A 24,110-nucleotide genomic window follows, 5' to 3' on the forward strand; every position below is an offset into this window, starting at 1 on the left:
AAATTTCAAAAGCACCAAATTTAAGTCAAAAAGTGTGGTTGGATTTGACGTAGTGTAACATTAAGATAGATAAAGTTAACAAACAGATATTAATTTGGGAAAGGATCTTTGTCATATTTAAAACTAGCCAGGAATAATATCCAAAATATGTAAAAACTTCTTAAATAAATAAGAAAAAGATGAGAAACCAGAAGAAATTTTATAAGAAAGTAAACGGGTAGTTCACAAAAGAGGTCCAAATGAGTAACAAATATATGATGAGTTGCTTATAAGTTCATTATAAAGAGGGAACATGTAAATTAAAACAACAACGAGGTATCATTGCACATGTATTTGAATGGCAGCAATTAGAAAGGTGGATAGCCGGGCGCGGTGGCTCACGCTTGTAATCCTAGCACTTTGGGAGGCCGAGGTGGGCGGATTGCTCAAGGTCAGGAGTTCAAACCCAGCCTGAGCGAGACCCCATCTCTACTATAAAAATAGAAAGAAATCAATTGGCCAACTAATATATATATATATAAAAATTAGCCGGGCATGGTGGCTCGTGCCTGTAGTCCCAGCAACTCGGGAGGCTGAGGCAGTAGGATTGCTTGAGCCCAGGAGTTTGAGGTTGCTGTGAGCTAGGCTGATGCCATGGCACTCACTCTAGCCTAGGCAAGAAAGCGAGACTCTGTCTCAAAAAAAAAAAAAAAAAAAAAAAAAAAGAAAGGTGGATAATACTAAGTATTGGAGAGGATATGGGGAGGGGAGATTTTTGCATTGCTGGTATGGGTATAAATTGTACAATCACCCTGGAAAGCAAGCTGGCAATATTTAGATAAATCAAATATCCATAGCAACCTCATTCATGGTTATGTCTTCCAGAGAACTATCACAACCTTGAGTGTGGACATGTTCATAGATGTTATCATAATACCACTAATGGAGATAGGGAGTTAGATGCATCTGAGATGTCCATCAGTAGGTGAATCAATAAGCAAAATATGGTATATGCATACCATGGAGCAATAAACTAATTTATGATGGAGAAATCGTAAAAACAGTAAAGAAAAACTAGAAAATATTATTTATTTAAATAAAAAACCATAGTTCTTTATAAAATAACCATATCTATTTTATAATACCACGCACCTTTAAGTATCAATCTCAGTAAATGGGTAAGTATTGAAGGAAGAAAATGAAAGGGAAAATTGAAGAAAGAGCAAAATAAAGTGAAGGAGAGGGATCTTAAAAGGATCAATGATGACAATATACTGAGAAATTAAGGCCACAATTTAATCAACCTTCTGCCTCTGTGCACAGAGGCTCAAAGACTAACAACAACAACAAACCAAACAAGATTTAGATGATTTTTCAATCTTTTGCTATTTCAAATTATGGTACAATGGCTGTCTTTGTCAGATATCATTTTGTAATTTAAAAAAAATGAAACATTTTTCTTGTACTATATATTTATAGAGTGTCTCCTCTATGCCAATTTTTTTTTTCCTAACAGAAACTCAGGGTATTTCAGACAGAAGTAAAATCATAGTTATATGCCTAGCAAATAGACAGGGTGTTTACATGGCCTCGATGACTGATCTGAAATTTCAGTGATATGAGAAACAAACTTTATTTCAGTAGCTCTCAAACATATTTTGGTTTTAGGACCCCTTTATACTCTTAAAATTATTGAGAATTCCAAGATCTATGTATTTACCATATTAGAAATTAAAACAGAAAGAAATGAAATATTTAATTAAGAATAACACAAAATGTTAACACAACATTTTAAAATAAAAAAGAATTATTGTACAACACAAACATGTAGTGAGAATAGTGGTATCATTTTACATGTGTATAAATCATTTTAATATCTGACAATAAAAGACAGCTGGATTCTCATATTTGCTTCTGCATCCAATCTCTTGTGAAACATTGTTTTGTTTGGAGTATATCTAGAAAATCCACCTTAACACAGACATGTAATTGGAAAAGTGAGGAATATTTTAATAGCCTTTTCAGATAACTGTGGGTATTTTTCTTTGCTATTGCACCAAAGCTTGACAAATGGTAGTTTCTTTTTTCTTTTTTTTTTTGAGACAGAGTCTCACTCTGTTGCCTGCGCTAGAGTGACAAGTGGTAGTTTCTTAAAGGTTATTTACAACGTGGAATCTGAAACTATTATCGGTGAACTTTTTAAAGTTTATTGTATTAAGATTCATTGACATGTCTGGTACTTTGATGAATGTATAGCCAAACATGATTTTGTAATTTCATGCACTGGTCGTTTGGAAAATATTGGTTCACTGAGTTATGCATATCACATACAATGTTTAAAAATTTGTTACTAATAACACTGATTTCATCAGAAAAGTGCTTAAGTATTGGGAAGTTGTGGAGCTCACAGTGGTGAATGTAAGTTTTCCAAAATTCTAATTTTCATTTGAAATTTCAAATTTTATCTTTTGCAATGATACTGTCATTTTCCCCCCTTAAAGTTACATACTCACTTTTTTTATATTTCAGAAAATAAAAAATATGCTAGTCTGATTAACCATAGTTTGCCAATTTTTCTTTCAAATAAAAATGGTATCCTATGAAAAAAGGTGCCAGTGGTTCAGCTTGCAATTCAATTGCAAGTGAAAGAATGATGAGATTACCCATAGTCCTTTTGTTCAGTATTCAGCAGACTTGCTTCATGCACACTTTCCATTTTGTAAAACAGAATATTAAAAAGGCTTGTACTCAAGGGTTGGGATTTGCAAAAATTAATAATGTCTACAGATTCACTGAGGACATTCTTTTTTTCTTTTTTTTTTTTTTTTTGAGATAGAGTCTCGCTTTGTTGCCCAGGCTACAGTGAGTGCCATGGTGTCAGCCTAGCTCACAGCAACCTCAAACTCCTGGGCTCAAGTGATCCTCCTGCCGCAGCCTCCCAAGTAGCTGGGACTACAGGCATGTGCCACCATGCCCAGCTAGTTTTTTTTTCTATATATATTAGTTGTCCAGTTAATTTCTTTCTATTTATAGTAGAGACAGGGTCTTGCTCTTGCTGAGGTTGGTTTCGAACTCCTGACCTCAAGCAATCTGCCCACTTCGGCCTCCCAGAGTGGTAGGATTACAGGCGTGAGCCACCGCGACCGGCCCACTGAGGACATTTTTAAATGAAACTGGCTTTTATCCCTGCACGGTGGTGAATGACAATACTAGAACAGTCTTGTGCCACTGGTTTGACAGGTGCTAAGGTGCCAGCTGTTTTGAGATCCGCCACTTGATTTCATACACACTTCCTTTGCCTCTACTGATTCCCATTTACTACATTTGAAGATGGGTTCATGAATTAGGATAGTTCAACTTTTCCCAGGGGCTCAGAACAATACTTAGGAGGAGCACCAAGAAGTTACTTGAGAGAGGGGGAGGAACAAGGAATAGCGAAGAGGAGACATTATGGAGGGCATGGGGAATTTGCTTTGGATTATATTCTCTGGTCTGATTGTATCATAACTTCAGAAATCTCTATTTTGAACTTAAATAGATATATAAATAACCTTGGAGTGTTAGAATGGAGAAAGCATTTCTAACAAGGACTTCAGAAGTAATACAAGAAAAAATATATACTGAAATTATTATTATTTTATTTTATTTTTTGTGGCCCAGCAGTGATGCAAGTGCATGCCTGTAGCCCCCACATGGGTGACCGCTGGGACCCTACTGCAATTATTTTTTACAAAAGTACTTGTGCATGACAAAAAACACACCATAAGTCAAGGGACAAATATTTGTAACTTGTGTCAAACAAAGGACCAACCTCCTGAATATCTAAGAACTCCTAGATCTAAGAGAATAATGGATGAAACATATAAGCAGATATTTCATAGAAATGGAACTATGAATGTCTCCTTAACATATGAAAAGATGCTCAACCCCACTCATAAGTGCAAATTAAGCTATAATGATATGCCATTTCCCACTTGTCCAATTGACAAAATCCTTAAATTTGGCAATATATTGGCAAGACTACAGGGAAAGGGATATTCTTGTACACTGTTTATAGGAGTATAAATTGATATATCTTCCCTTGTGGAAGGCAATTTGGAAATACCTATCAAATTTATAAATTACTTTTTGCCCCTGAAGTTCTTCTAGAAATTTTTCCTATAGATGCACTTGTACAAGCATACATGTGAAATGACATTTGGACAGAGGATTTTTTTGTTACTGGTTGTATTTGCAAAAGTTTAGAAACAACTAGCTGTTTATCTGTTGGGTACTGATGACAGTGGTTACATGTTGAAGGAGTTAGTGACAATGGGGCATGTAGGGGGCAGGTATAAGAGGAGACTTTTATTATATATCTATCTCTATATGTTTTATTTAAAATTTTTTTGAATATATTATTAATTAATTTTTTAAAGGATTAAAAATATTTCTCTATATTACCTGGCAAGGACTAAATTTCCTCAGTATGGATACTAGATAGAAAATGAGATGAAAAAAATCCATCTGTTTCAGGCAGAAGTGAAGAATTGAAATTATGTGCCTAATTGTGTCTTATTTTTAGTAGTCACCCAATACCTTGACCAAATAAATAAAACAAATGAAAAATGGCATTGCATTGATAAAAGGTAGATTTTATGATAATAGTACACACAAGAGATAAAATTCGCTTTTAGTTCCACTGTCCTTTCTCCTTGGGACACTATCTTTCTCTTCTTTCTTATTTTTCCTTCCTTGTTTTTATTTTCATGAACATGCACTTCCACTCATGTTCCAGTACCCAGATCTGAATAAAAATATGTTTGAAGGAAGAATAACTCTATGTGAATGCATATATGAGATTCTGGTGGTTCAGAATTATGCCCATTATCTATTACAAACAATAAAGCAGGGTGTACAGCATACCACATAAATTAATTGTATATATATATATATATATATATATACACACACACACGCATATATATATGTTTGAGACAGACTCTCACTCTGTTGCCCGTGCTAGAGTGCCGTAGTGTCAGCCTACCTCACAGCAACCTCAAACTCCTGGGCTCAAGCGATCCTCCTACCTCAGCCTCCCTAGTAGCTGGGACTACAGCCATACACACCATGCCCGGCTAATTTTTTCTATATATTTTTAGTTGTCTAGATAATTTCTTTCTATTTTTAGTAAAGATGGGGGTCTCGCTCTTGCTCAGGCTGGTCTTGAACTCCTGAGCTCAAACCATCCTCTTGCCTCGGCCTCTCAGAGTGCTAGGATTACAGGGATGAGCCACCATGCCCGGCCAAATTGATTGTATATTGAAAATTTATTTATTTATTTATTTTATTTTATTTATGTGTACATGTAAACAAAAGCTAGGTTGCTGAGCTCTGAATTTGAGGTTATGTAATCAATCCATTGTTTCCTGAATGTGTACACTTTTCTCATACTGGTCAATTGCTTCATCAGATATGAAATATCCCATAAGAACTTAGAGTCTGATAAATCAAAATATACATATCATATCATTTAAATACTTAATGTATGTGACTAATAACGGAATAATATGCTTCATTATTTTCTCAATTAAACTCTCATGAATTCTCATGCATAATACAAGTTACAAACTCCTTTTATCATATACTATAATTGCCATAAACTTTCTCCTTTTTAAAAAAACTTTCAGTAATAGAGGTTCAGAACACATTACATGGTGTCAAATTTCTGACATATAATTTGAAAACAGAGCAAAGATGCAATTTAGTTTGTTTGATGAAGCATTTTTATAGTTTTACATATAGTTTATAGGCATATGCATATGTTGGCACAAAATAATCTGTTTACCACTATTTGAAAAACTTTCGTTGATTAAAAAAATGAGATCTTGGTAAAAATGCTTATTTGTTTATTTAGAGATGGGGTCTCCTATGTTGCCCAGGCTTCTCTCGAACTCCTGGGCTCAAGCCATCCTCCCATCTCTGCCTCCTAGGTGGCTGGGATTACAGGTGCATGACACCACACCTGACTAAAAATGCATATTTATAACAACATAGTTTATTTTTGATATAACACCTTCATTATTAAATTATTTTTTATTTTTCTAAGTAAAAATTATTATCCTATGGAGTCAACTTTAATAACTAACAAGATCAAAGTCAACACTCTTCTAAATTTACCACATGTGATGAGACCAAATTATTGCATTTTTATTTCAAATTAAATTTTATGTCTGGAAAAGTAGGAATAAACCTTTAAATCTAGAAGAAAAATCAGAAATAATTTAAATGGATGCAGAATCCATTTTTATCTTTATTGTGTAGCACCGGATTTTCTGAGAATGGCATCATTTCAAACTTGGAGGCATCACTGCTCTATGTGCACATATGGTTGGAATGAGAATTCCTTTGCAGCGACTGCCTCCCATTCATACTTGGGAGGAGCAGGAACACAGCTACGGAGTAGTCGTCAAAGGTTTTGTTCATTATTAACAGAAAAGTTATATTGTCTGTCTGAGAATGTTTATGGAAAGTTTGTCATTTCTTCATCTGGAATCCATTTTTGAGAGTGCATACAAATTGAACTCCTGAATAGGTAACAGACATTTTACTCCCCTACAGACCCAACTTGAGATCTTGAATACAACTGCATCAGACCTTCAAAGTTCTCTCACATAGTTGAAAAACTCCAAAATGGTTTATCCTGAGAAGTGTTGGAAACTCTTAAAAGTTTCTTTTTTAAGAATAGGATAAATTCCCTAATTTCTAAAATGGCTTTATTAAAACCTCACCTAGAAGCAGAGGTAGGATATTTTTAAAGTTTTAACTTATAGTTATTTTAGTCAACTAAGCCTAATACTAATTTATTTTCTCTAAATAAAAATAGAAGCAGAAAAATTTTCACAAATATCTTTTAAATTCAATTCCTAAAATAGTTGGAATGTCTACACTTGGCCTTACCTATATATATAAGTGGTTCCTAAGTCATGATTTTTACCCATCTGTGGTGAAATAGGAATATTAAGGCAACATTCATTGATCCACCTTAAATTAAGACCATCCTTTACCCTGATATTATGTCATTTTCTATATATTTTTTTTTTTTGAGACAGAGTCTTGCTCTGTTGCCTTTGATAGAATGGAGTGGAATCATCATAGCTCACTGCAACCTCAAGCTTCTGGGTTCAAACCATCCTCCTATCTCAGCCTCCCTAGCTAGGACTACAGGAGTGCTACACCACACCTGGCTAATTTTTCCATTTGTTTGGTACATATGGGGTCTCGCTCATGCTGAGACTAGTCTCAAACGACTGAGCTCAAGAGAGCCTTGTGCCGCTGCCTCCCAGAGTGCTAGGATTACAGGCGTGAGCCACTGTACCCATACCAATTTCTACTTTTAAATGTTTATTCTTTTATTATGTAACAGAGGGATTTTAAATGCTTATTCTTTTATTGAATAATATTGGGGCTAGATAATAGTTGTTTTAAACATCTTTTTGGTGGCAGTTTTCTGTAGTTCTCTAGATTTTGGGAAGTTTTGTTGGTTTTAAAATCCAGAAATGTGGGAATCATATTTCATATATATTAAAGCATACACATAAAAAGTGAAAATTCAGAAATTAGTAAAAAATAACTTAATTTACCTAATATTTTGCTTTTCATCAAGACAGTGAGGCATATGCTTTAGATTAACAGATAAATATAGCCTATTATGTCTATAAAAATTAACTAATGAATAAATTCATCCAAAACAGTCAAAATATAGGATGGGATGAAGTCAGAAAGGTGTTAAGAAAAGGTGTGAAGGGGACTCTGACCTTGGTTGGATGGACTAAGGAGGAACTAACAGACTGAAAGGTCACACTTGCTATCATTCAAATTATTTTCTGGGCTTGGCTTTAAGAAATGAGATTTCACATTTAGCCAAATATATCCAGGGTTAAAAAGAAGAGTATTATTACGTTTGCAACCTTGATAAATTAGGAATGATATGGGTGACTGGTGATTAATTAAGGCCCAAAGGTAAATTGTACCTGAGCTACAAAATCTTTGTCTTATTTGCTACTCTGGTCCTAGTGTCTCCATAAATATTTGGTGAGTGAAGAATGTGAAAGAAAAAAGATAACATAGCTGCTGAGACAGCAGCAGTGGAGAACTGTGTGGAAAACAAAATATTTTAGGAATAGCTAAATGAATTCAAAGTTTTTTGAAGTTCTCTTTTAATCCAGGCAACATAATATTATTTGCTGCCAATAGTTCTACCAATTACAATGTGGATGGTGGTACTCAAAATCATTTCTTTGAAAAGATTTTGTATTGGCCATTAGTTGCTATTGCTATAACTTATATCTAGAAAACTCTAGAATTTGTGGTTTAAGAGAGTCCTAAAACCCTTAGAAATTCTAAAACTTCAGTGAATTCTTTATGCAAAGAATTTCACTTATAGTTACATATTTATGGACCTAAAATCATTATCAATTCTTTATTTTTTTTTATTTTTTTGAGGCAGATTCTTACTCTGTTGCCCTGGCTAGAGTGCCGTGGCATCAGCCTAGTTGACAGCAACCTCAAACTCCTGGGCTCAAGCGATCCTCCTGCTTCAGCCTCCCGAGTAGCTGGGACTACAGGCATGCGCCACCATGCCCGACTAAATTTTTAAATTTTTTCTATATATTTTTAGTTGGCCAATTAATTTCTTTCTATTTTTAGTAGAGACGGGGTCACACTCTTGCTCAGGCTGGTTTCAAACTCCTGACCTTGAGCGATCCTCCCGCCTCAGCCTCCCAGAGAGCTAGGATTACAGGCGTGAGCCACCGCACCTGGCCTTCAACTCTTTAAAATTACCACTTTCCAAGTAATAGACTTGGAAAGTGATTCCAAGGATAATTTATTAATATATCCTTTTCCCTGTCTATAAAGACTAATTTTCAAAGATCTTACTGATACACTGGGCTATACTACATCTGGCCTATTTTGAGACTGCTTATGCTTATCAAAAACAAACTGCTTGTTATCATTTTTTAGATGTTATTTGAGCAGACAGTCAAAATTTGGTAAGAAATAAGTGTGAATGAGCTTCCTAAAAATTAGCCATTTTGTCAGATTAGTCTTTTGAAGTATGATTAAATATAAGATCCAGGTTTCATTTTTCCTCACTTTATAGGATTTAATTTCTTCATATATCAAAGGAGATATCATTTTATGAGTTATTGCCACAAGAGAATTGCACTGGCATCTTGATGATTTAATCCTGAAATATGCAAAAGTCCGTATGGTTCTAATAAATAAAATTTTTTGGTGCGCAATTTTTATGTGATAAGCAGACAACACGGGACTATTTCTGTGGGATATTATAATTTTCAACAGCAAATTTGCCTTCACTAGTTCATTTCATGTTAGCATATTTATGTTCTTCTTCCCTGTCTCAACGCATGAGGTAAAACACTCACTAATTATTTCTGGTGTGTGTGTGTGTGAGACATTTGGAAGTGTGTGGTCCTGCAAACTATGAATCAGATTGGAATTCTTTTTTTTTTTTTTTTTTTTTGAGACAGAGTCTCGCTTTCTTGCCTAGGCTAGAGTGAGTGCCGTGGGATCAGCCTAGCTCACAGCAACCTCAAACTCCTGGGCTCAAGCGATCCTCCTGCCTCAGCCTCCCGAGTAGCTGGGACTACAGGCACGAGCCACCATGCCTGGCTGATTTTTATATTATATATATTAGTTGGCCAATTAATTTCTTTCTATTTTTATGGTAGAGACGGGGTCTCGCTCAGGCTGGTTTTGAACTCCTGACCTTGAGCAATCCGCCCGCCTCGGCCTCCCAGAGTGCTAGGATTACAGGCGTGAGCCACCGCGCCCGGCCTTGGAATTCTTTATAGCATAAAGTTAGTGACAAAAAGTTGCTTCAAATCATATCTACTGTTCTGTTAGCCAAAAGAAATGCAATGATAATAATAGAAATAGATGCAGTTTCCTTTTCCATGTATAAAGGTCTCTGAAAAACACATAAAAGTGATCTCTCTGATTCTCCTGAAGGCTTGTTGTTTGTGAAACTTGTGCATACATGTATGTCCAATGTTGTTTAAAAAATGCATGGAAGCAAAGATGGAAATTGTCAGTGATGAGCCCAACCTATCTATTCAAAATGTTCTTGTACTATTTGTGATCACACTGTTCTTTCACCTTTGCAGTCCAAGTATTCCCCAGGTAGTGGGCCTTACTGCTGCCTCCTTCCTGTGATTCACTCAGACTTGAATGGAATGTACATCAATTAACCATTCATGTCTTCTGTTTATTCTCTCATCTTCAGACTAGTTTCTCCTCATGACTCTGTCTGTCTTATGTGAGCGAGCATCTTATTTCTGAAGCATAATATCTCTTGTGTGCAAAGGAGGCAGTGGAGGATAAAGTTACTCTTGCCACCTTCTCTCTTCACTACCACTGCTTTTTAAAAAACCATCTCTTATGCCACCTTTCACCAAAGTATGCTTTGCTAGCTTGGGGAAATTCAAGATTGTAAGTCTATTCTCAAATAAATGGAGCAAGTATGCTAATGAGATTCTAATAGAGACTGTGCAATCATTTTCTCACAAGTGTTAAGCAACATGTTTCTAAACTCCCTAAAAATAGAGCACATATCGCACAAACAGCTTATATCCAGCAAACTATCATTTAATCCAACCATAAATTATGGAATCTTGTTAAAAGCACTCCTCCTGCATTTCCTTCTCTCTGGACTGAGGGAGATGGGAGGGAGGTGGGAGCCTTTTCCGACTCTATCCTTCTACATTGAGCCTCCTGACCCAGAACAGAAGTTACTCATGTGCATGGATAGAATAAGTAATCTATGTCTGCGGATTTTTTTCATGAAAAGTTAAATTGTGCCAGCTGCTCCAGCTGTTTTCACTTCACATTTGAATGTTTACTATTTTACTGAGCTGGGAAAGCAGCTATTAAGTGTTGCATGTACCATTCTAAAGAAAGGAACTTTTTCTGTCTTTAGTAGCTGGAGTATCAGAACTATCCAGGAGGTCAGAGACTGTGTCTGTCTTACTCAGCACTGAATTTCCAGGATCCACCCTGGTACTTGGCCCCTCACAGGTGCTCAAAAAATATTTAAGAGAATAAAGAATCACCGAGGTTCTAATTGATCAAATAAATAAAGGTGCCTACATGACATGATTATAACATGTGAAAGGCAAACAATTAAACTGTCTATTATTGTGTGTATATATATTACATATCATTCACTTAAAGCCTATTTATTTATTTATTTATTTTTGACACAAGAGTCTCACTCTGTTGCCATGGGTAGAGTGCAGTGGAATCATCGTAGCTCGCTGCAACATCAAACTCCTGGGCTCAAGCGACCCTTTTGCCTCAGCCTCCTGAGTAGCTGAGACTACAGGTGAGTGCCACGATTTTTAGTAGAGATGGGGTCTATCTCTTGCTCAGGCTGGTCTCAAACTCCTGAGCTCAAGCGATCCTCCCACCTCAGCCTCTCAGAGTGCTAGGATTACAGGCGGGAGCCATCACATCGTTCCCCGCCTTTTTATTATTGATTTTAAAATTTTATTTATTTTTACTCAATTTGTTATTTTGTGTCTGAAAGCATTTACAAGAGGACTTTTACAGCACTTTTTCTGTTGCAAGGCAGTTTGAAAGATACAGGGACTGTTATGTTTTACTTTTTGAGGCATTGTATACATTAGTTGTTTTGATCTAACTGACCAGACTATTTCTTATCATTCAAAAATGAAAACATAGAGAAGTTTTCTTGACAGTCACACTCCTACACCTGCTGCCAAGTTTTTTTCTTCTTCACAGGTGATATTAGTAGTTTCTTGTGTAGTTTTCCAAGGTAATTTATGCTTTTAAAATTTAATACTGTACCTTGTAGAGCTTTCTGTAGCAATTCATATAAAACTTCCTCATTTCTTTTTTATGGCTTCATATTCTACTACATGGATTACCATAATTTATTCTTAAAATTCCTTATGAATGGAAATTTAGATCATTTCCAATATTTTGCTAGCAATGATGCCATGAGTAATTTTGTATATATGTCACTCTGTATTTCATTAGAATAAATTCCTATATGTAGAATTGCTATATTAAAGGCATATGTATTTATAACTTTGATAGATGTTTTCCAAATTGCCTAAAGAATAAATTTCAATTATTTTTTCTTAATGATTTGCTTGACTTAAACTATTTTATAAGCTGATTTTTTAAATGTTCTATAGCCTACAAAGTTGAATCTTACAGTTCATAATAAGCAACTCTTTTGGTGGAATGATTTAAGGAGCATTGAGTGTCCTACTAGTCCACATATCTGGAAATCACCATCCTGTCATAATGTCATTAGAAGCAATTCTTAGAAAATTTCTGTATGATAAACATACCCAATGCTTTATTTTTGGTTATAATGATTAAGTACAAGTATTTATATCTTGAAAAATTATAAAATGACTCTCCAACACTTTCCTTTTTATTGTATACACTTCTGCCTTATCTGTTTCAAGACTGAACTACCATTTCATAGCCTTTTTACTGTTGTAAGCTAAGGAACACTCACGTTACACAGAACACTGATATAATTATGGAGAGAGAGAGAAGGGGGAGGAAGAGAGAGGGAGAAAGGTCCGGGGAGAGAGAGAGAGAGAGAGAGAGAGAGAGAGAGAGAGAGAGAGAGAGAGAGAGAGAGAGAGAGAGAGAGACAAAAGGAAAGAACAACTTAACTCTTCACAGTTCTTTTTGTAAAATGCCCTGGAAGATTCTAGATATTAATGGAGATTTCATTGTGAATCTGCGCAGCCTTTGTATTCTGAACTTGATTCTGCTGATGGAGCTAATTTTCTCTGGGCAGATGAACGTCACTCTGAAAAAAAGCATATTGTGCTTGATAGGCGCATACTGACACTCCACCAAAGCATTGAACTGATACAGGACTGGGGAACTCTGGCTCCTCTTAAAAGTTGAAGATTGACTTAAAATTTAGACTCAAGGGTAGGGGTGTCAGTTATGGTCATCTAGGAATGAAAATTTTTTCCCTCTAAAGTTTGCAGTATTTACTAGCTCTTTTCTTTTTTCTTAAAGAAGGTTAGTAATGTCTCTGGAAAACCATACACTGCCTCAGAGAGGAGTGGCATTAGTGGAATGGGAAGAAGAAGTGCAAGTAAAGTAAGGTAAGAGCAGGTGAAGGAGAATGGGGTCTCTTTATAAAAAAGTTAGTAACAGAGAAGGAGGGTGGTAGGAATATCCACCTACTTATTAATAATAGGCAACATACTCAAAATTTTAGTGGCTTCCAATACAAGTGAATTACGGGACATTCCTGCAGCCCAGTTGTATTAGTGTCAGAGAAGTTGAATTCAGCAACCACAGCAGACTAATCCATGCAGGGCTAGTTGGTTGAGGGAATCGTGTTCATAAGGCAGCATTTTGCTTTTATCGTGCTTAGTACAGTACTGGCTGCTCCATACTTGCACGCATACCTTTTAACACTCTTCATATCAAATTGCTAGATGAATATGATTTTATATGCCCCAGAGCCACAAGTTTTAATTATTCCTGTATTGCAAATGAAAAATTGAGCCTCCTAGAAAACTCAAGGACCTAAGCAAATAAAAAACAAAGCTTTGGACAGAATGCGATTATGAACACAAGACTCCATTTCCCACTGCTAATTTCTATCACTAAATTCCAGTGACGTTTCCAGTGAAAAACATTTTCTCCCTCTCTTCTTGATAATCTGTATTTGTTTGTTGTCAAATATGAAAAAAAAATGACTGTGACAGAAGAAGAGTGAAAGCTTTTTGAGGTCTGCATTTCTGGCTTATGTAAAGCAGCTCTACAAGCGGTTTCTTGTTGGGTCAACAAGCCTGTGTGTATTTTGGCATGGAACCGAGAGTGCTAATGCTTAATCCATTCAGAATAACCCTTTCAGGGATGTGCAGATATCCAGGAGATAAGCTGACAGAAATAGAGGATGGAATATTAGGAGGGCTATGTCAACCATTAAGAAAAGCTACAAAAACTGGATTCCCTAGTTTGTAGACTTGCAATTTTTCTATCTAGATAGTTACTGGAATTTCCATTGTAACTTTCAGGGGATCTCTTTCTTTTAAATTACATTTAAAAGGGTAATATTACATTTCAACAAGACAGTGTGGTATAATGAAAGAAGCACGGACTTGGGGAACCAGGTAGATCAAGTGTGAGTCCCATCTTTGTCACTTTTTAGCTGTGTGCATTTAGACAAAGTACATCACATCTCCAAACCTCAGCTTCCTCATCTGTAATACGGAGGACAATGTTATAACTCATCATCGTCTTAAGAACTAAATAGGGTAATTTATGCTACCCACCTTCCACAATGCCTGAACTCCTTAAGGACTCCTGAAGTGTTAGTCCTCTTCCTTCTAATATCTTCCTGATCAAATAGATATGTGCAATTGAAGTTTTTTTTACAAATTATTTTTAAATTTATTAAAAAAATTTTTTTAGAGACAGAGTCTTACTGTTACCCAGGCTGGAGTGCAGTAGCACAATCATAGCTCACTGCAGCCTTGAACCACTGGGCTCAAGTGTCCTCCTGCCTCAGCCTCCTGAGTAGCTGGGAATATAGGCGCTTGGGTAATTGAAGTATTAACAAGTATGCATATATGTTTCAGAAAGGATTTAAGGTGGTTATCCTTTGGAGATTGGACCCAATGGTTTCCTAATGAAACTTAAGAATGAAGAATTTTTTTTTTCTTTTTCATGAGAGGTATTTTGAGGCTAATAAAATTTGATCTTTCTTTATTTTATATTGTGCATCAAGATCTTTGGGATCAATAGCCTGTTAACATATTGGCAATTTGCACAACATTGTGAACATACTAAATGTAATTAATGATAAAATTTATGTGTATTGTACCACAATTAAAAACAAAGAAATAAAAGAATAGGAATAGATTTTATTTTCTTTAAAATATGTATTGATAAAGCCAGTGGTTCCAGATAAATAGCATCTGTTCATTCATCGCTTTATAGCTAAAAATAAACAATTAAAACACATTTTGAAGATGGCTGAAGAGTTTAGATTGGAAAGAATATCTTTAGGCCAAGTGCAGTGGCTCACATCTACAATCCTAGCACTCTGGGAGGCTGAAGCTGGAGGATCGCTTGAGGTCAGGAGTTTGAGACCAGCCTGAGCAAAAGCAAGACTTTGTCTCTACTAAAAACAGAAAAATTAGCCAGTCTCATGCATGAGGCACACCTGTAGTCCCAGTTACTTGGGAAGCTGAGGCAGGAGGATTGCTTGAGCCCAGGAGTTTGAGGTTACAGTGAGCTGTAATGATGCCACTGCACTCTAGTGTGGGGTGATAGAGTGAGACACTGTCTCAAAAAAAAAAATATATATATATATTTAAAAAACCATTTACTACAAAGATGTTTATCATAGAATTATTTGTCATGGTTAAATATTGAAAGCAATCTAAATGGCTTATATTGGTGAAATGAATAGCAACCATAATAATGAACATTTATTATTTATTGAACATTTACTATGTATCAAACATTAAGTATTTTACATGTATTAACTCATTGAATCCTTATAATAAAACTATGAGGTAGGGAGTACTATTGTGCACATTTTACAGAGGAAACAGCCACAGAAGTGCTAGTAAATTGCCCAAATTCACATAGCTGGTAAGTAGGAGAGCAGGATTTCCATGTATGCATGTGGCTTTGGAGCCCAAATTTGGCGTGTTGAGATAATGTGATATTTGTAACCATTAAAATAATGCCTCACTTATCTTTTGACAAAACAATGATTATATTGAAGCAAAAACTGCAGGATAAAAATTGTATTGACAATACAGTGTTAACTTTGGAAAAATCTATGGGAAAAAGATGGAAAAAATTGTATAATGGTTGTCTCTGGAAGAATAGGATCATGATTATTTATTTTCTCTTGTATATATTTTTGATACCTTATGAATGTATTCAATTACTTACATTCATTTTATATTCAGAAAAAATAAACTATTTGCAATAACATCTCATTAACTTACCATTCTTATGAATTTATAAATGATTTCACATAAGTGAAATATTGTTTCAGTTTTAGAAAGGACCGTCATAAAGTAATTTAATTTAGTTTTCCAGCCAATGTTTAAATCTGTTCAACAACATCCATTTAAAGAGGTTTTAAAGTTATATTTGAACCTACCCTTCTGTTGATGGAAAACCTACCACTTTCTCAAGGCAATACAATCCACTTATAAACAATTTTTACTGTGGGAACTTATCAAGGCTAATCTTTTGTGGGGAAAAAGTCCTTTTCTTTTTTTTTCCCTAAATTTTATGCATGCTGGTCAAATGGTCTGTTACAGGATCCTAGACCCCAACTCTGGAAGAGGATCTGGGTACCTTGGAATTCTCTATTCCTGCCTGAATTCAGCCATTGAGATATCACTCCCTCTCCTGCCCCCAACCATTCTCTGGTCAGCTAGTCCATGACCATCTGCTACTCACATTCTTCTTCTTGCTTATGTGACCATGCATGGGTATTTGATTTTTATGTCTACCATCCAAGCAAACCATAAACTGTCATAAACTGGCCCAGTTAGCACCCCACAGGGGAAATCCCCAATAATGATAATCTTTTAATATTTCTTGCCATTTGAAATAACATTCTTCTTAAATAGAACATGCAGATTTTTTTATTATGATGAATAATAACTTCCATTGACTGAGTAGCTCCTATATGCCAGGCACAGTGCTGGATCCTTTAAAAACATGACCACATTTCTTCATTATCATCATCCTTAGGTAGGTATACTTCCCATTTCACAGATGATGTTAATGCTAATGAGAGGTTTAATCTCTCTAAATGAGGGGTTAAATAATTTACTCATGGTCACAAAGCTAGTGAATGGCAGAGTTAGGACCATAATCCAGGTCTTCCCGACTCCATCATCAATGTTCTTTCAATGTCACTACACTGCTTCTCCACTTAAATTCTAACTTTTTCTTGATGACTTAAGATTGTAATGATGAACATCAGTTAGTGTGCTATATTGTATAACAGTGGCATCTTCAGAGACTATAGGTTTATAGGCCACCGAGAGTGTGCTTTGGGGTTCTTCTGTCTATCTTTTCATAATGAGGCCATCAGGTGTCCCTCTGCTTTGAGTGTGCCAGGCTCATTATATTTTCCAATATGCAACTTCTTATTTCTAGGGCTGTGGGCTGGAATTCATTAACCAAATGTGTTAACGAGCTGCATTTCAAGGAGGATTCAGTAAGCTCTGAGGGGAGGTTAAAGGGGTTTCTCTTTTGTGTCATTTCAGGCTCTTAAATGTTAATGAATGTGCTTTGCCACTCAGAGACTTAGTTCTAAGCTATGTTTCATAGAGCTGAGCTTGCTTAATAAATAAGATGAGGTATGTTTTTAAGCAGTTTACCAAAGTTCTATTGAGCTATAGCCCAGTGGGCAGATTTTACAAATACACTTATTACATCAAACATTGTCTGTTAAATGCAGAAAGCTTTTATTTGTGCATTATCTCCTTACCTACCATTACCTCTGCTCCAAATTTTATTCCTATTGCATGCCTTTAGGTAGTAGCTATTTATCTGTTTCCCAGAATCATCCTTATTAAATAATTATTATAATTATAATTAATAGTTATCAATAGCACCTAGCATAAGTGATAAGGTATATGATCACCCTAAATTATGGCAATACTGATTTTGTGGAGCTTCTTCAGTGTGGGTCTGTCCATTGGAAAATCAAACATTTGGAGCTTTAAGCCCGTGGTATTCAAGAGTAATTGCCAAGATTTTTTTCTTGCCTTCTTGTTTCTTAGAATCTGTTGGGCTAAGGGACATTTTCCTTTTTCTTTAGCGAATTTAGGGGGATACAACATCTACTATTTTTTGTGTTGTTAACATTTAAAAAATATTTTCAGTTTTCCCTTACAGGTTATAAAGACCTCTTTTTGTTTGTTTGTTTTTTAGAGATGGGGTCTTTCTATGTTGCCCAGGCTAGATTTGAATTCCTGGGCTCAAGCAATCCTCTTGCCTCAGCCTCCCAAGTAGCTGGGACTACAGGTGTGCATACTGCATCTGGAAAGATTATGAAGACCTCTAAAGACTATGAGATAGGCACTAGGCAACCACTGTTTTGACTGCTTTATCATTTATGTGTCCAGATGATCTAGTCATTGACTTAGCAGAACAATAACACCACTTGTTGAGTGCCTACTATGTGCCAGACACTGTTACAGGAGCTGTACATGCATTCTCACTGCTCCTCTGAACAACTCTGAAACATAGGAATTATGTTTTTTTGTAGACAAGGAAGTTAGCTTCAAAGCATCTAAGTGACATTACCAAGATCACCCAGATGGATCTGAACTCAGGCCCTCTGTTTCCAAAGTGGAAACTCTTCCACGATATTCTGCTATGTATTTAAAAGGGAACCTTTTAAAGTCATTGCCCAAACTACAAATCTCTTATTTTTATACTATAACCAAATTTGCTAATTTAATGAAGTATTTGTCCTCTTCTATATGTAAGAGCAATCATTGTTATTACCCTAATGGGAGGCGATTTTTGTCCTCTCTGAATGCCAGTACCTTAGACCTCTGAGAAGACTCTTAACCACATCCTGCTTGGTAGCCTGGCTATTGGTGTCTACAGTCTCTCTCTCCTATAAGCTATACATTTCACCAGGAGCCTCAGACCATGTCTTCTTCAACTTTGAGTCTCCATACCATCCATCCCCGCACACAGTAGGTGCTCAAGAAATACTTGTTGAATAAACGAGTGTCACATAGTGTAATTTACTCATTGTGAAACTCACCTGAGCAGGAACAGGAGCAGCAACTGGCTTCCTAGGATCTTGTTTCTCAAACGTTTCTGTGTGAATGCATTACCTGGGGTCTATGGTAAAATGCAGGTTCTGATTCAGTAAGTCTGAGACTCTGTATTTCTAAGGAACTGCCAGGTGATGCTCTGCAACTGGTCTGCTGCCCACACTTTGAGTAGCAATGGCCTAGAACCAGGAAAGTTAAAAAGCAAATTCTGTGGTACTTAGATTTTTAGTAGGTACCAAAGGGAATTTTGGGGAAAAACAAAAGAAACATTTGCTTCAAGGACAAATTTAGGTGGTATCTATTCAAAAGAATATGGTAAAAGGGTCAGAAATTTGGGGGAACTTGGGGGAAAGTTCTTTCAGTCACCAAGCATTTATTAAGCTTCAACTCTGTACAAGTCACTGCATGAGTGATAGACACACCATTGAACATGTTATTCCTGGGGCTTGCCATGGATTTGTGACTATTGCTAGCTCACTACGTGTTCTCTGGCCATTTGTTCTTAAACTCGAATGTGCACAAGAATTACCTAGAGAGTCTGTTAGAACACTTTCTGGGACCTGCTCCCACTCCCAGAGATTCCTATGCAGCAAGTTGGGGGTGGGACCCATGATTTTGCATTTCTAACCAGCTCACAGATGAAGTCAAAGTTCTGACCTGAGGTCCATACTTTGAGAACCACTTTTCTAGGGCAATGAACTTAATACCTGCGGTTCCCTTCACCTCAAAACCTGAAACCTGTGTTACCCAGAACATAAACGTATGACTTTAGGTTAGCAGGCCAGAAACCTGGGTCAGTTAATAGAGTCCTCTGTGCTTTGTGGTCAGAGGGGAAACCTGAAGGTATCTACTAAGTTCAGTTTTAGTGAGATAACTAGTTAAAACATGCAGAATTGGAAGGAATTACATTTTTAAATATTTTTATTGATTTAATTTTTTGGAACGCTTCATGAATTTGTGTATCATCCTTGCGCAGGGGCCATGCTAATCTCTGTACCTTCCCAATTTTAGTACATATGCTGCAGAAACAAGCACAAGGAATGATATTTAAATGTTAGCTGTGGTCAACTAAGAATGATTTTTTCACTTATATTTTTCTGCATAATATAAATTTAATATAATAAATAGTAATTAAAATAAATTTAACATAAATAGATAAGGACCTTCTATTTAGAAAGCAAACAAACTCTTTAAGTCGAGGTCCAGGATGACTGCCATGCCCTTCACAACTGCCCTTTGCCATAACAAACATCTTTCAACTGCATGACACATGAACCTAAGGCATCTTTTTCAAGCTTCTTTGTTCATACCAAGGAGGGATTTCATTTTGTTTCTTAGCAATAAAGTTTTTGAAAGGCAACCCTAGCTAAAATGCACACACATTGTAATTAAGCATTCTATAGAAAGTTTTTCAACTAAGGGCAATCTGTATATTTCTAAGGTACACAGTGGGTAGTAGGCATTAAATGTGCATGTGTACGTGTGTGTGCATCTGAGCGTACGTGCACTCACACACACCTATGCCCGCTCACGCACAATTCCCCTGCTCTGAACCACCATATCTTTGATGTTGGTTTTAGCCTTGTTCTGTCTCCTGGGCTAGAGTGCAGTGGCATCTTCATAGCTCACACTCTTCATAGCTCAAACTCCTGGGCTTGTGCCATCCTTCTGCCTTAGCCTCCCGAGTAGCTGGGACTACACGCATGCACTACCATGCCTGGCTAATTTTTCTATTTTTTGTAGAGACAGTCTCACTCTTGGTCAGGCTGGTCTTGAACTCCTAGCATCAAGTGATTCTCTCGCCTTGCTCTTGCCAAAGTGCTAGGATTATAGGCATGAGCCACCATGCCTGGCCTGAACCATCCTTTCTTTTTTTTTTTTTTTTTCATTAAACTTTGTTTTAATGGGTCTCAAAATTCTGTGACAAATTTTTGGTCAAGTTGTTTCCATTAAAAAGTACTGATTTTAAAAACTAATAACTTAAAACTGCCACACAAAAAGAAACAAAAGTGGTTCACAAAACATTCTCCGTTCTTTCTGAAGGTTTTACGATGCATTGTTAATAACAACCAGTCTTTTACTATTAAACTTAAATGGCCAATTGAAACGAACAGTTCTGAGACCGTTCTTCCACCACTGATTAAGAGTGGGGTGGCAGATATTGGGGATAATACTCATTTAGCCTTCTGAGCTTTCTGGGCAGATTTGGTGACCTTGCCAGCTCCAGCAGCCTTCTTGTCCACTGCTTTGATGACACCCACAGCAACTGTCTGTCTCATATCACGAACAGCAAAACAACCCAGAGGAGGATAGTCTGAGAAGCTCTTGACACACACGGGCTTGCCAGGAACCATATTGACGATGGCAGCATCACCAGACTTCAAGAATTTAGGACCATCCTCCAGTTCTTTCCAGAGCGGCGATCAATCTTTTCCTTCAGCTCAGCAAACTTGCAGGCAATGTGAGCAGTGTGACAGTCCAGTACAGGAGTGTAGCCAGCGCTAATTTGGCCTGCATGGTTCAGGATAATCACCTGAGCAGTGAAGCCAGCTGCTTCCATTGGTGGGTCATTTTTGCTGTCACCAGCAACGTTGCCATGACAAACATCTTTGACAGACACGTTCTTGACGTTGAAACCCACATTGTCCCCTGGAAGAGCTTCACTCAAAGCCTCATGGTGCATTTCAACGGACTTTACTTCAGTTGTAACATTGACTGGAGCAGAGGTGACCATCATGCCGGGTTTGAGAACACCAGTCTCCACTCGGCCCACAGGGACAGTGCCAATACCACCAATTTTGTAGACATCCTGGAGAGGCAGACGCAAGGGCTTGTCAGTTGGACGAGTTGGTAGCAGGATGCAACCCAGAGCTTCAAGCAGTGTGGTTCCACTGGCATTGCCATCTTTACGGGTGACTTTCCATCCCTTGAACCAAGGCATGCTAGCACTTGGCTCCAACATGTTGTCACCATTCCAGCCAGAAATTGGCATAAATGCTACTGTGTCAGGGTTGTAGCCAATTTTATTAATGTCAGTGCTGACTTCTTTAACAATATCCTCGTATCTCTTCTGGTTGTAGGGCGGCTCAGTGGAATCCATTTTGTTAACACCAACAATCAGTTGTTTCACACCTAGTGTGTAAGCCAGAAGGGCATGCTCACGAGTCTGCCCATTCTTTGAGATACCAGCTTCAAGTTCACCAACACCAGCAGCAACAATCAGGACAGCACAGTCAGCCTGAGATGTGCCTATAATCATGTTTTTGATGAAGTCTCTGTGTCCTGGGGCATCAATAAGAGTCACATAATATTTGCTGGTCTCAAATTTCCACAGGGAGATATCAATGGTGATACCAGGCTCACGCTCAGCTTTCAGTTTATCCAAGACCCAGGCGTACCTGAAGGAGTCCTTTCCCATTTCAGCCACCTCCTTCTCAAATTTTTTGATGGTTCTTTTGTCGATCCCAGCACATTTGTAGATCAGATGGCCAGTAGTGGTGGACTTGCCTGAATCTACGTGTCCGATGACGATGATAACTGATGTCTTTTCCTTCCCCATTTTGGCTTTTATGGGTGGTTTTCACGGCACCTGTGTTCTGGCGGCAAACCCATTGCGGAAAAAGCCTGAACCATCCTTTCAACAAAGCTTCTATTCCCGTCAGATCAGTATCTTTTCTTTTTCCACCAAAGAACTAAACTGAAGGCCCTTGAACACAGGTCATTTCTACCTATTTTTCCTGCATTCACCAAAAGCCCCTGGTACAGGGTTTGCTTAAATTTTCATGAATGAATGTTACTAGTCTTTGTTGATTTTGAACACAAACTCCACCTTCCCCTTCCTCGAGCAGATCCTTGCTCTAAAAAGCTCTCCTCAGGAAGTCGTTCCTGCCTCCACGAGGCCTTTGGAGACTGCTTCAATCTTTTCTGGAACATGCCTTTCCCTAAGCCACTATTACATTGAAATCTCCATCCCATGGGTTCACGTGCACTCTATTTTTGTGTGTGTACATGAGTTTTGACTTCCCAAATAGATTACAATTTCTGGCAAGATTTTATAGCTCTGGGTTTTCCACTTGGGTTTTCCAAAGTACCCAAATGGTACTTTTGGTATGATTTAACACCTCTGCCAATTGAAAGTATAGGACTACATTGTCTTGCTACAGTGCTTTCAAGTTTTCCTGATACCCATTTTAACCCCATTTCACTAAAAAAAGTTTTAGAAGGAGAATGTAACTTTCAGATGAATTCCTGACTGCTCCCTCTGACAATTGTTTTCTGGAACAAATTCTTTATATATGTTAATGACTATTAGTGACCTGATGCATTTTTCTCTCTATTACGATATGTAAGCATGAATATAATGTATTCATATATCACCCTCCTCCCCATCCCACTCACCCCACTCTCCCCCACCAGCTTAATCACCCCCAGTGGCTCTCCACCCCCTCAAAATGAAAAGGGTCCTTTGTGTCAGCCCATGTTAACCTCCTAGCTTCCTACACCACTTCTTTTAGTTCTGAGTTCTACCATACCTATGCTCATTGGTTGGTATGTCTCACCTCCCCTTTCTCCTGAGTGACAGGCATCCTAACCCTGCACTCACACTTACTCTTTATTTAAACTGTCTTGTTTCTTGTCTGATTCCTATCTGGATTTTAAGTGTCTTCAGGATACAGACTATTTATTATTCCATTAGTCACTTTTTTTGAGAAGGGACACCAAGAACAATGTTTGGCACATGAGTTCTTTTTTTTTTTTGGGGGCACGTGAGTTCTTAATTAATATTTCTTCGATATTGAATATGCAAATAATTCTCTCAGACGAATGACTCTTTAATGTGGGCATATGGAGCATGTCAGCAAATCATGAGAGGACATATTTTCGAGGTGGGAGGACTGTTTTTTTCAAATCATATATGTAGGTGGCTATTTATGTCTCAATATATTCTCACATATCTTTTTAGTCAAATTGCAGATGAGAGGAAGAGAGAAAACATCTGGCATTTCCCCCCCATTCTTTGGCTTTTCATAATTAGATAGGAACTATCCTGAGGGTATGGCATTTTGAAGCCTAAAACACTGGAACTACTGGGTTGTTATGCTCAGGAAAATGTGGTTAAGGGAAAAGAAAGTGGCTGTGACTGCTGGTGTTAAAGCTTACATGTCTGCAACCAGCACACATCTGTGTCTCTTCACTCCATCCTCCCCTCTACTGCCACGATCCTCAAGGCAAAACCTCTGTATTATTGTGCACAGAAGCCTCCTCATATTGAATGCTACT

At 37.2% G+C, this 24,110-nt stretch overlaps 1 long non-coding RNA gene, 1 other non-coding gene and 1 pseudogene across 3 annotated transcripts in view; all 3 read right to left on the minus strand.

The window, feature by feature from the left end:
- The window catches only part of LOC142871376 (uncharacterized), a 123,875-nt gene that overhangs the window by 61,913 nt on the left and 37,852 nt on the right, over positions 1-24,110 (minus strand). The window lies entirely within an intron of this gene.
- LOC142874965 (U6 spliceosomal RNA) lies at positions 19,762-19,865 on the minus strand. Its single transcript, XR_012922550.1, has one exon. It is a non-coding gene; the product is annotated as a U6 spliceosomal RNA (small nuclear RNA).
- LOC105855799 (elongation factor 1-alpha 1 pseudogene) lies at positions 20,696-23,116 on the minus strand (annotated as a pseudogene).

Source organism: Microcebus murinus, chromosome 1 (genome assembly GCF_040939455.1).
Source record: "Microcebus murinus isolate Inina chromosome 1, M.murinus_Inina_mat1.0, whole genome shotgun sequence".
Taxonomy (NCBI): Eukaryota; Metazoa; Chordata; class Mammalia; order Primates; family Cheirogaleidae; genus Microcebus; species Microcebus murinus.